The sequence below is a fragment of the Bidens hawaiensis genome, unplaced genomic scaffold, assembly GCF_021521415.1.
Source record: "Bidens hawaiensis isolate Kalapana, Puna unplaced genomic scaffold, B.hawaiensis_p1.1 tig00419378_1, whole genome shotgun sequence".
Taxonomy (NCBI): Eukaryota; Viridiplantae; Streptophyta; class Magnoliopsida; order Asterales; family Asteraceae; genus Bidens; species Bidens hawaiensis.
In genome coordinates this window covers 2,111,658-2,123,110 of record NW_027504842.1, presented here as the reverse complement: position 1 = coordinate 2,123,110, position 11,453 = coordinate 2,111,658, and positions in this window count along the sequence as shown.

Below are 11,453 nucleotides of genomic sequence, written 5' to 3'. Positions count from 1 at the left end.
AATACGCTTTTGTCTGAATCTTCAAAGCCTTCTTTTCCTCTTGAGAATATTGTGAAATACTTATAGGAGTAAAACCAATAGTCTCATCACCAATCATAAGTAGAGTATAAACTTCATCAAGACAATAAGAACAGTCAGGATGAACAGAACCAAGATAAGCACGAAAACGAGGTTCCCATTTTGCAAAGTCACTGAATTGCATCAGTCGAGGAGATTTGGAATGAGATCCAATTTCAGTATCCAATTTTAACATTTGTTGCATGAGTACGTTTTGAGAAGCTAACGTATACAAACCAGCCATTGTATATAGCTGGTTCAAATTTTAACAATAATTCAAACTTCATGGACTAAAAGAGAAAGATTATAACCAACTGTGAATGGTAACTATAACGAGCTGTGAACAGTAACTGTGACGAACTGAGTATGACGAATCAAAGACACGAATTGATTGTTATCTGATTAACGAACAAGAAACAGTAACACAACGAAATAGCTTATAACGAAGTAGTAATGAATCAAGGACACGCCTGTAGGTTCCCTGGATGGATCTGCACGGGATATCTCGATCTACACAGGTGCGGAATCCCTGCGTAGGTTGTTACGAGCGTAGAACACGAATCAAACAAACACACGATACGAATAAACGAACACACGTTATATTATAACCGAAACACGTGATATAATCACTGAACACAGACTCAATACTCTCTGGTTCTCACGTCTCTCGACTCACACACGTCTGTATAGGATTACCTTCAAAACTAAACAAGCCGTGACCTAGCGTATAAATACACCACAACTTCGCCTGATATGTTCAGGCGAAGTTGTTGCTAACTTCGCTTGACTAACAAGTTCGCCTGATAAGCGAACTTGTCAGTAACTTCGCTTAAACATAAACAAAACACAATTAACATTACAGACTGGATTACAGACACTAGACTATGAACTACTGACATTATGCACCAACAGACTCCCCCTTGGCAGTAGCTTCATATCTTTATCATTAAGCACTTGTCTTGTAATCTTCATGCATGCACTCCCTCTCTTACACAGACCGTGACTACTCGCTGATATTTCCTCGCTTCGCCTTTCCAAGCAGGAATATAGAATATCTTCTTCTCGTTTAACACCTGCAGATCAGCTTTAGATAAATTAACAAGATGCATCGGATCATACACTCTTAGCACTTCTTGTTCGTCTTCGTCTTCCATCACGGCTCAGCAGTCTGGCAATCCACATACCACCATTTCAGATCTTTCAGCACATCTTGAGGCATAGTCTTCATTGGAACCTCTTTCAAACACCGAATCGGCTTATATTTCATCACCATCCAAGGTTTGCCATCTGCTCTCATTCCTCTTTCAGTATCTTCAACTAATTTCCCTTTCTGTGGTTTTAACAACTCAAACTTTTTCTCTTTAATAATTTCTTTCCATACTATCTTCCCAATAACTCTGGCCATATTATCATCACTTCTATTAATCAACCCCAGTCTGGCCAAATCCTTTACCTCACACTCAGGTAAGGTATTTAGAGATCTCAACGTCCTCTTAAAGTATTGGATCCCATCATATCTTTTCACCACGAACACTTTTAGCTGTTCATCATATAACCAACAGATAATGCCTTTCTTTGACTCAGCGTACCTTTTAATATTATAACTTTTCTTGAACATTGTAGGTACCACTGGCTTCTTCGTTTTGATAAACCAATGAGCATAGCCTTCCTTCCATCTAGGCTGCTCCTCCCATTCTGTATCATCAACTACTGTATCTTCACATACATTCGACTTCTCAACGGTTGGAAGCTCGTGTTCAACATTCTCCTCTACAATTTCACCTTCTTCAACATCATCTTCTATCACTATCTGTGCACCAATCTTCTCAATTTCTTCTAATGGCAGCACATCATCATCACACACATCATCAACATCTAACATATCATCATCCAACTCCTTCAAGGCATCGATCACATCATCTCCCATCTCCTCGTCATCTACCATCACCACCTCATCACCACCAGAACCGCCAGCTGCACCTGCAGACTCCCCCTGAGCTGTGGTTGTCCAAAGAGCTTGAGTAGTTCTTGGCAACTCACCACCTGCACCTTTCGATGCATTGGGATCATCGTCTCTGTCATTCTTCTTCTTTGTCCTGAGCTCGTCGCCTTTACAGCTCGTCTCCCCCTGAGATGTCAAGAACTCCTTCATAGCATCTATAATTTTTCCATGTTCAACCAGGAGGGACGACTGTAGTTGATTTTCTGCTACTAGGCGCTGAATAGTCTGGGTCTGGATAAGATATATCCTAGATTGCTCTGCCACGACCCGCTCTAGTGCAGCTATTCTTTCCGAGTCTGATAGGGTTGCATCGAAATCGAACCTCATGTGAGATATGGCTTGAGTATACTGAGGAGGGATTTCGAATGAAACCGGGACATCAGAAGTAGCTGTGGACGTAACCGCAGGTGGTATCGTGACCGACAACCCTGCAGTGTGAACCACTGTCGACTCAATAACCTGTGCAACATCCTCCGACGGAGTAAGCGTTGGAGGCGGCAATGATACAATATCTGGAGTCGTCAGCTGGAGTGTGATGGATGGGAGGCCAACAGATGATGATGTAGCCACCACGGGAACGTCCGTGGCGCTTGGCCTTGTGACCTGTAATGGTGTAGGGACAATTGACATACCGGACAGTGCGGGCGGAGCGAAACGTATGACTCTAGAGCTCTCACCAGCTCCCCTACCTGCACCTGTCCTGTCCCTTCTTGAACGTCTGATCAACTTATGAATGTCTTCTTCTTCTTCTGACTCACTGTTGTAATCTGTCCTCTTTCTCTTCCCATACGTCCTCTCTTGAGTCACCATCATACGTCTTGCCTCATCCATTACATCATTAAAATCTGAGTCATCCACCGTCGTATCTGCTCTAGTAACATTTACTCCCGTACTCTGTGGAACCGAGACCTGTATATTTTCTTGAAGATCAACTCGGTCCATGTCAAAAAATCCTTGGCCGCCAAAAGCAGCGTCAAGGTCTACCTCTTCTTCAGCTGTCACAACAGGCGCAGCAGGTACATCTTGAGGTGCTCCCGCCTGTTGTGTTTGAGGATCTCTAAACTCGTCCCCATTAGCAGGAACATACTCCGGGTTGATTAAATACCCAAACAGTGGAGTATGCCTAGGACGCAGTTCAGGCTTGCTTCTAGCACTCGAAGTTCTACATTGAGCAAAGATACGCTTGTTCACACTCTCCACGTATCTGATAGGGCGACGTTGAGGCAATGTGGGAGCAACATGATTCAAGATCATTTGGAGAAATCTTGGATACGTGATGAATCTCTCATGCCCCATCGCCCTTCGCTGTCGATCAATCTCATAGAAGACCATCTGACTCAAGCTGTAACGCTTGTTATAAGTCAGAGCAGTCATCGCCGACTGCAAGGTCGCGCCCATCCCGTCAGTGCCCGCCTTCCTCCCTGACATGCAGACAATCATTACATGCATGAGGAAGCGCCACTGATCGAGCAAGAAACCTTTCCTTCTTTGTGTATCCCCCAAGGGACCAGAATATCCCATTCGTAGAAATGCTCCATCACGGAACGGAGCAACAAACTCTGTCGGGTCGTCCCTCGTCTCCTCTCCGAATTGCAAAGCCACCCGGATTTGTTCAGACGAGAACTGAACATCCTGACCATTTACCGTTGCACGCATCACCGGGGGGTCGACGCGGCAGTCATATTCCACCGTCTGCCAGTAATCCTCAATGTTGGGCAAGGAAATCGGCAGAGTTGTCGTAATGGTGTGGAATATCCGCGAGCGTAGCAGGAATGTGATGATTTCGCGGAAATCATCTACTCCACTCGCGTCTGGGTCAAGTGTGATATACATGTTATGACCCGGAAAGAATTGTCTCTCATTATCTCCTCCATCATCTCCTCCAGCACCTCCAGCACCTGCTACTGCAGCCATATCTGCAACAAACGGATCAAGTTAGATGACCGTCAAGGCAAACCACAAGTTCGCCTGTTACCATGAGCGAAGTTGTGATTATTCTGTATAGGCGAAGTTAAAGGTGGGGCGAAGTTGGTAAACAACTTCGCTTCAACTGTAACTTCGTCTATTAACTTTTAAGTAAAAGGTCCAGGCGAAGTTAATGATAACTTCGCCTAACCACAACATCGCCTCATATACTGTTGCATAATTCATTATCAGGCGAAGTTAAACCTTAGGAGAAGTTACGGATAACTTCGCTTAACCTATAAGTTCGCCTGAATATGAATCGGCGACAGTAAGCAGATTCAAACTCGGAAATCTGATGTTTCATGGTTAGTTTGACGATTGAGGGGTCCGAAACACATGATTTTAAGGTTATTTAGACGATCATGTTGGGTTTTAGTATCTATTTTAGAGTATTAGTTGAAACATTTTTACTAATCTAGCAACGGAAGCATGATAATATCAACAACCTATTGTTAATTTTATGAAACATACCAATATGTAACAAGGCTAAAACCCGAAATAGGATCAATCTACAAGAACAAAAGGCTTACAAAATTAATAATAACAATAACTCTTTTACCTCAAAAGAGTAGGATGATATGAAGAGGAAGATGGACTAGCCTCCAAGAGTAGGATGCCTCAAGAGGTGATACCCACGAGCAACACCGGATGAGTGTTAGGACAAGAACACTAGAAAACCGAGCACCCGAGCCCTCCTTCCTTGCTTGTTTCGGCCGAGAGGAAAAAGAGAGGGAGAGTGGGAGTTTTCTTGCACTTGAAAAATGAAATGAAAGGTACACCAATGCATGTGTAGGCTAGTGGGATTTTAACCAAAAATATAACCAAGAGACTTTGATCATATTGGCTTGTTGGGGTGGTGATGGGTCCCACCCAAAACCGGCCACCCATCTCCTTTTTTTTTTTTTTTTTTTTTTTTTTTTTTTTTTTTTGATTTATATATTTATATATATCACATATATAAAACTAGCCTACACTATTATAAAACTATTTTATAATCTTTTCTTAATTATTTAACCAATTAAATAATTAAATAAATAAATAAATAAATAATCCAAATTATTTATTTTAATCTTTCAAGTGCAATTTTAGAAAAACCGATTTCCTAAACTTTGTGTTCGGTATTCGTTTAAAGATCATATCTTAAACAAATACAATCCGGTGTCTATCTAGCTCGTTATTGGGTATGACCCGACTTGGATCAAGCACAGTTAGCCACATTAATCTAAATACGTGTCTCGGGCATACGTAATTCCAACAATCTCCCACTTGCACGAGATACATAGAAAATTAATGCAAGTGGTGAATACCGCCTAACAACAGTTCACCACCCCTAATGTGTTTGACGAAGTGCCATTCAATAACATCATCCCTTCAAGTCCCTTACTTGATATGATTTAGGTGAATCTATCATTATATCTCTTTGTTACTAGATGTCATGTTGGATCTAAGAGACATAGGTGATCATTCTCTTTTCAATTCAACTTTATCAGGCCTTAGACATCTAAACTCTCAACACATAAGAGGAACAAATTCCTTCTTGACTGTATACGCCTCTCACTATCACTTTTATACTCCACCTGAGCTCATCCTTATGTACCATCTTTTACGAATAGCAAAGGGGAGAGTCAAAGTGTAATACTTGGTGAAAATCAAGACCCAGTATACATCTCAGGTCTAAGGATAATATGAAATTCTCCTTTACTCAAAATTACTAATGATCAAGTCAATCGACTCCATGTAGTAATATTGAGAGCGGGTCAGTCCAATATTTGTATCCCACAAATATCTATGAACTTTGGCAGCAAACCTATGCTCCATATTCATTCCTTATGAATATCCACCAATCCTAGTTCATAATAGTCTTGCTTCATATTTGTTCCCACAAATGTGATCGACTACGGACTTTTAGAATAAGATAACTTATTCATGGATTAAACATGCAAAATTAGAATTTAACTCAAGATTCCATAATCATATAAAAGAGTTAAATTACAAAAGTCTTTTAAACTTTAATACAAAATAGATCAAATCCAATTACTAGAATATCGAAGTCCTAAGCCACTCGCATGACGCTCATGTTTCGGTCTTTCTAGGAGCTTCGTGAATGGATCCGCAAGATTTTGATCAGTTCCAACTTTGCGAATACATATCTTTCCTTTTTCAACTTCATCCCTTATGTAGTTGAATCTCCGCTCTATGTGCCTTGTCTTTTGGTGCGAACGAGGTTCCTTGATTTGTGCAATCGCACCCTCGTTGTCACAAAAGATTTCTAGGGGGTCTTGAATGGAAGAGACCACCCCTAGATCAGAAATGAACTTCTTCAACCATGCAGCTTCTTGAGCTGCCAATGAAGCGGCGATGTATTCTGATTCTGTAGTTGACAATGCTACCACTTCCTGTTTTGAGCTCTTCCAAGAGACAGCTCCTCCATTAAGAGTGAACACATACCCAGATTGTGATCGAGAATCATCTCGATCAGTTTGGAAGCTCGCATCTGTGTAACCTTTTATAGCGAGTTCCTCCTCACCAGATCCATATATCAGAAACATATCCTTAGTTCTCCTAAGGTATTTCAATATGCTCTTAACAGCCATCCAATGACTGTCTCCTGGATTCTGTTGGTATCTGCTTGTCATGCTCAAAGCGCATGACACATCCGGTCTAGTACATATCATCGCATACATGATGGATCCTATAGCAGAAGCATATGGGATTTGTTTCATCATGTCTTGCTCACCCTTTGAGCTTGGACATTGAGCTGAACTCAATATGGTCCCTCTTTGAATAGGTACAAAACCTTTCTTGGAGTTTTCCATCTTGAACCTTTTCAAGATTTTATCAATGTATGTACTTTGGTTCAAACCTATCAAGCGCCTTGACCTATCCCTATAGATCTTTATTCCCAAAATATAGGCAGCTTCACCTAGATCCTTGATGGAAAATCTACTTCCAAGCCAAGCCTTAACGCTTTCCATGGTTGGAATGTCATTTCCAAATAGTAGAATGTCATCGACATACAATACTAAGAAGGTAATTATACTCCCACTAGCTTTCTTATACACACAAGCCTCATCAGCGTTCTTGATGAATCCAAAACTTTTGATTTCTTCATCAAAACGATGATTCCAAGTTCTAGATGCTTGTTTCAATCCATAGATTGATTTCTTTAACTTGCATACTTTATTAGGATGTTTTGGATCGACAAAACCTTCAGGCTGAACCATATAGACATCTTCCTCAAGATATCCATTTAGGAAAGCGGTCTTGACATCCATTTGCCAGATTTCATAATCATAATGTGCAGCTATGGCAAATAATATCCTAATAGACTTTAGCATTGCCACAGGCGAAAAAGTTTCATCATAATCAACCCCTTGAGTTTGAGTGAAACCTTTAGCTACAAGTCTTGCTTTATAAGTATCCAAGTTTCCATGCATATCAGTTTTCCTTTTGAAAACCCACTTACTTCCAACAGCTTTGGAGTTGAGTGGTGGTTCAACCAATTCCCAAACTTGGTTGTCATACATGGATTGCATCTCAACGTTCATGGCTTCAAGCCATTTGTCACAATCATTCTTGGACATTGCATCACGGTATGTGGTCGGTTCATCCGAATCTACCACGTAGCAACCTTCTACAAAAAATCCATATTTTTCAGGTGGATTGCTAATTCTACCAGATCTGCGAACGTTTTGTGTGTTTTGATCAACCACTTGATCACTTTCAACAACCTCTTGTTGAGTGCTAGTATCAACCAATTGTGTATCATCTTGTGATTCTTGATCCTCATCAAATTTCACTGTTCTACTATTAGTTCCTTCCTCAAGGAACTTAGTTTCCAAGAACTTACCCTTTCGAGCAATAATAACATTTTGCTCACTAGGATCGTAAAAGTAATATCCTAAATCATCTTTAGGATAACCTATAAAGATACACTTAGTGGATCGGACTTCTAATTTGTTTGGGGTGTATTGCTTTACATAAGCTTCACAACCCCAAACTTTTAAGAATGATAGCGATGGAGCCTTTCCATGCCATACTTCAAAAGGTGTCTTCTCCACTTTCTTGGTTGGAGCCATATTCAATATGCGAACAGCGGAAAGTAAAGCATAGCCCCAAAATGATAGAGGTAAAGTGCTTCTAGCCATCATCGATCGAACCATATCTAATAGGGTACGATTTCTCCTTTCAGACACACCATTATGTTGTGGTGTTCCAGGTGGAGTAAGTTGTGAAGTAATTCCACAACTCTTAAGATGATCTTGAAAAATACCACTTAGGTATTCACCTCCTCTATCACTACGAAGTACTTTGATTGTGGTCTTGAGTTGTCTTTCTACTTCAGCTTTGAAGTCTTTGAACATTTCAAAAGCTTCATCTTTGTGTTTCATTAAGTACACATAACCATATCGACTATAATCGTCAATAAAGGTAATGAAGTATCTTTCACCATTCCTAGTCATTGGTCTAAAAGGACCACATACATCCGAATGTATGATACCCAATAATTCTTTTGACCTTTCAAAAGTTTTATTAAAGGGTTGCTTTGTCATTTTGCCTTGTAAACAAGATTCACATACATCAAATGAATCAAACTCATTGGTTTCTAGAATACCACTCTTGCGAAGAGTTTGCATGCGATTCTTGTTTATATGTCCAAGGCGACAATGCCAAAGATAGGAATCACCCAAGTCCTTCTTGAGTTTTTTGGTGTTGACATTGTACATTGAACTACTATGTGACATACCACTTTGATCTATTTCATATATACCATTCATGGGTATAGCTTTAAAATAAAACATGCCATTCATCAAAACATGAATATCACAATTTATAAATTTAAGATCAAAGCCACATTGTTTTAAAAGAGACACGGAAATAATGTTTCTCCTTAACTTAGGAGCATACAAAACATTCTTCAAAATTACTTCCAAACCACTTGGAAGCTTTAACAAGTAGTCTCCTTGGGCTTGGACTTCAACTCTTGCTCCATTGCCCATAAAGAGACTAATGTCCCCTTTGTTGAGTTGTTTACTTCTTTTGAACCCCTGCAACAAATTGCAAATGTGAGTTCCACATCCGGTATCAAGTACCCATGTATTTGAAGAAATAACATTTAGTTCAATATGTATAGTAAAGATAATACCTGAGGTATGCCCCGCATCCCTCTTATCTTTTAACGCATTGAGATAGGTCGGACAATTCCTTTTCCAATGACCTATCTCTCCACACTCAAAGCATGGATCTTGCGCCGCAACCTTTTGCTTCTTTTCCTTCGGTTTGGTGGGCGTGATGGCTTTCCTCTTTCCCTTTCCTTGGACGTGGCCCTTGCCCTTAGCAACACTTGCTTTGGGGTTGGAGTTATGTCCCCTTTTTCCTTCATTGATTGTTAGAACGGGTAAAACCCTTTTACCCATTCCCGCTTCGGCCGTTCTTAGCATTGCGTGAAGCTCACCAATGCTTTTGTCCCACCCGTTCATGTTATAGTTCATGACAAAGGTTTCAAACCTTTTGGTCAAAGAGTTGAGGATCAAATCCGTAGCCAACTCATTTGAGACGGGACAATTCAACCTACGAAGCTTTTCAATGTAGCTTTTCATCTTTAGGACATAAGATGAGACGCTTTGGGTTTCCTCCATACGACATGCATGAAACGCTCGAACCGTTTCGAAACGTTCCGCTCTAGCTTGTTGAAGGAACATTTCCTTCAATTGAGTTATCATGTCGTATGCCCCATGATGCTCGAAATCCTTTTGAATTTCGGGAATCATAGTCGCTAACATGAGGCAAGAGGCTTGCACCGAATCTTTGGTGTAGTTGACCCAATCGTTATAAGCCTCCTCATCTTCCACGTTAGGCTCGTCGGGAATGGGATCGTCTAAGACATATGATATCTCTTCTTGCTTGAGAACTATTCTCAAGTTGCGATACCAATCCATAAAGTTATTATGGTTTAGACGATCCTTTTCAAGGATGGTTCTTAAGGATAGGTTACGGGTGTTATGGGTAGAGGTGTTTGCATTGTTAGCGGCCATCTACAAAATTTAACAAAGTTCCTTTTAGTATTATAAACAATTTAATTATTAATACCCTTTTATTCCAAATTTTAAAATAATAATTAAATTCTAGAATCCAACGATAAATCAAATTTCGGTTAGGTGACCTTTATCCCGTTATTTGATTTAACAAGGTAGTCAACCTTGACAATTGCAACCCTTTGCAACTTCTAGAGGTATGGGACCATTCGAAATCCTTATTTCGTGTTGGCATGTTTATCCCATCAACACCATTGGACCCCATGCTTAGGTGACCTTTATCACATGGTTTCCAATTCAAGTCATCCTACTTGTATAAACGTGTAAGATTAACATACAAGTGGTTAGGTGACCTTTATCCCACAAATATGTTAATATTACCTTAAGTATATTAGTTTGCTCTAAAATGGTTAGGTGACCTTTATCCCATTTAAAGTTTCCTAATACGTTAAGTGTCTTACAAAAGGATGGTGTTAGACTTGTTTCCTTGGTAATTATAAAAAAAAGGGATTTTAAGTTTTCCAATATTCTAGATTTAGGAAACTATTTACCATGTTCTAACATGCATTTAGTAACACGGTTATATGAAAACGATTTTCACCGGTTCTAATTATAATAAAACCATTTTTATTATAGGCGTGAGACGGCTATTTAATTATTTTATAAATACTACGTGTCACGTCAATTACCAATAATTATTAGAACCCATTTTATATGTTTGTTTTAAAAGATCTATGTGACGGATTGATATCCTATATCTACCATTCAAACACAATCAAACATAATCATACAAGCATACAAACATCATAAGGTCAACCATAAACACGAGCCTCTAAGCGGACCACACTTGTTGGCCGAAACAAGTGTGTGTCCTAGTCTTATCCTAAGGGACAAAACATGACACAAGGATGAGTGATATGCTCCCACTTGATCTTGCATCCAATGCTTCAAGTGTCTCCTCTTTAATTTGTTGTGATTTCAACTTGGGCTTCTTAGTGGGCCTTGGACTTCCATAAGCTTCCTTGAGCCCAAAATGTGAATTTGGGCTTTAATGGGCTTTGAATCCCAAATTGGGCTTGTGAGGCCCAATTAACCCAAATAAGCCCAATAGGCCCAATCCACCAAAACCTTGTAATTCTTCAATTTACAACAAATATATCCTAATACATTTGGTCTAAAAATAAAGAAAATTACAAACAACCTATTTACTATTACAACCATTTGTAAAAAATAAATACAAGCCCTAATTACTATTACATTCCAAATGAGTAATAATATAGATAAATCACAACACACAATCACAACATCCACATCGGTCTAGGCTCGGTTTAGGGACTAACTTACAAATAAATACATATCCAAATATATATTTAAAGACTAAAAAACCCCTCACG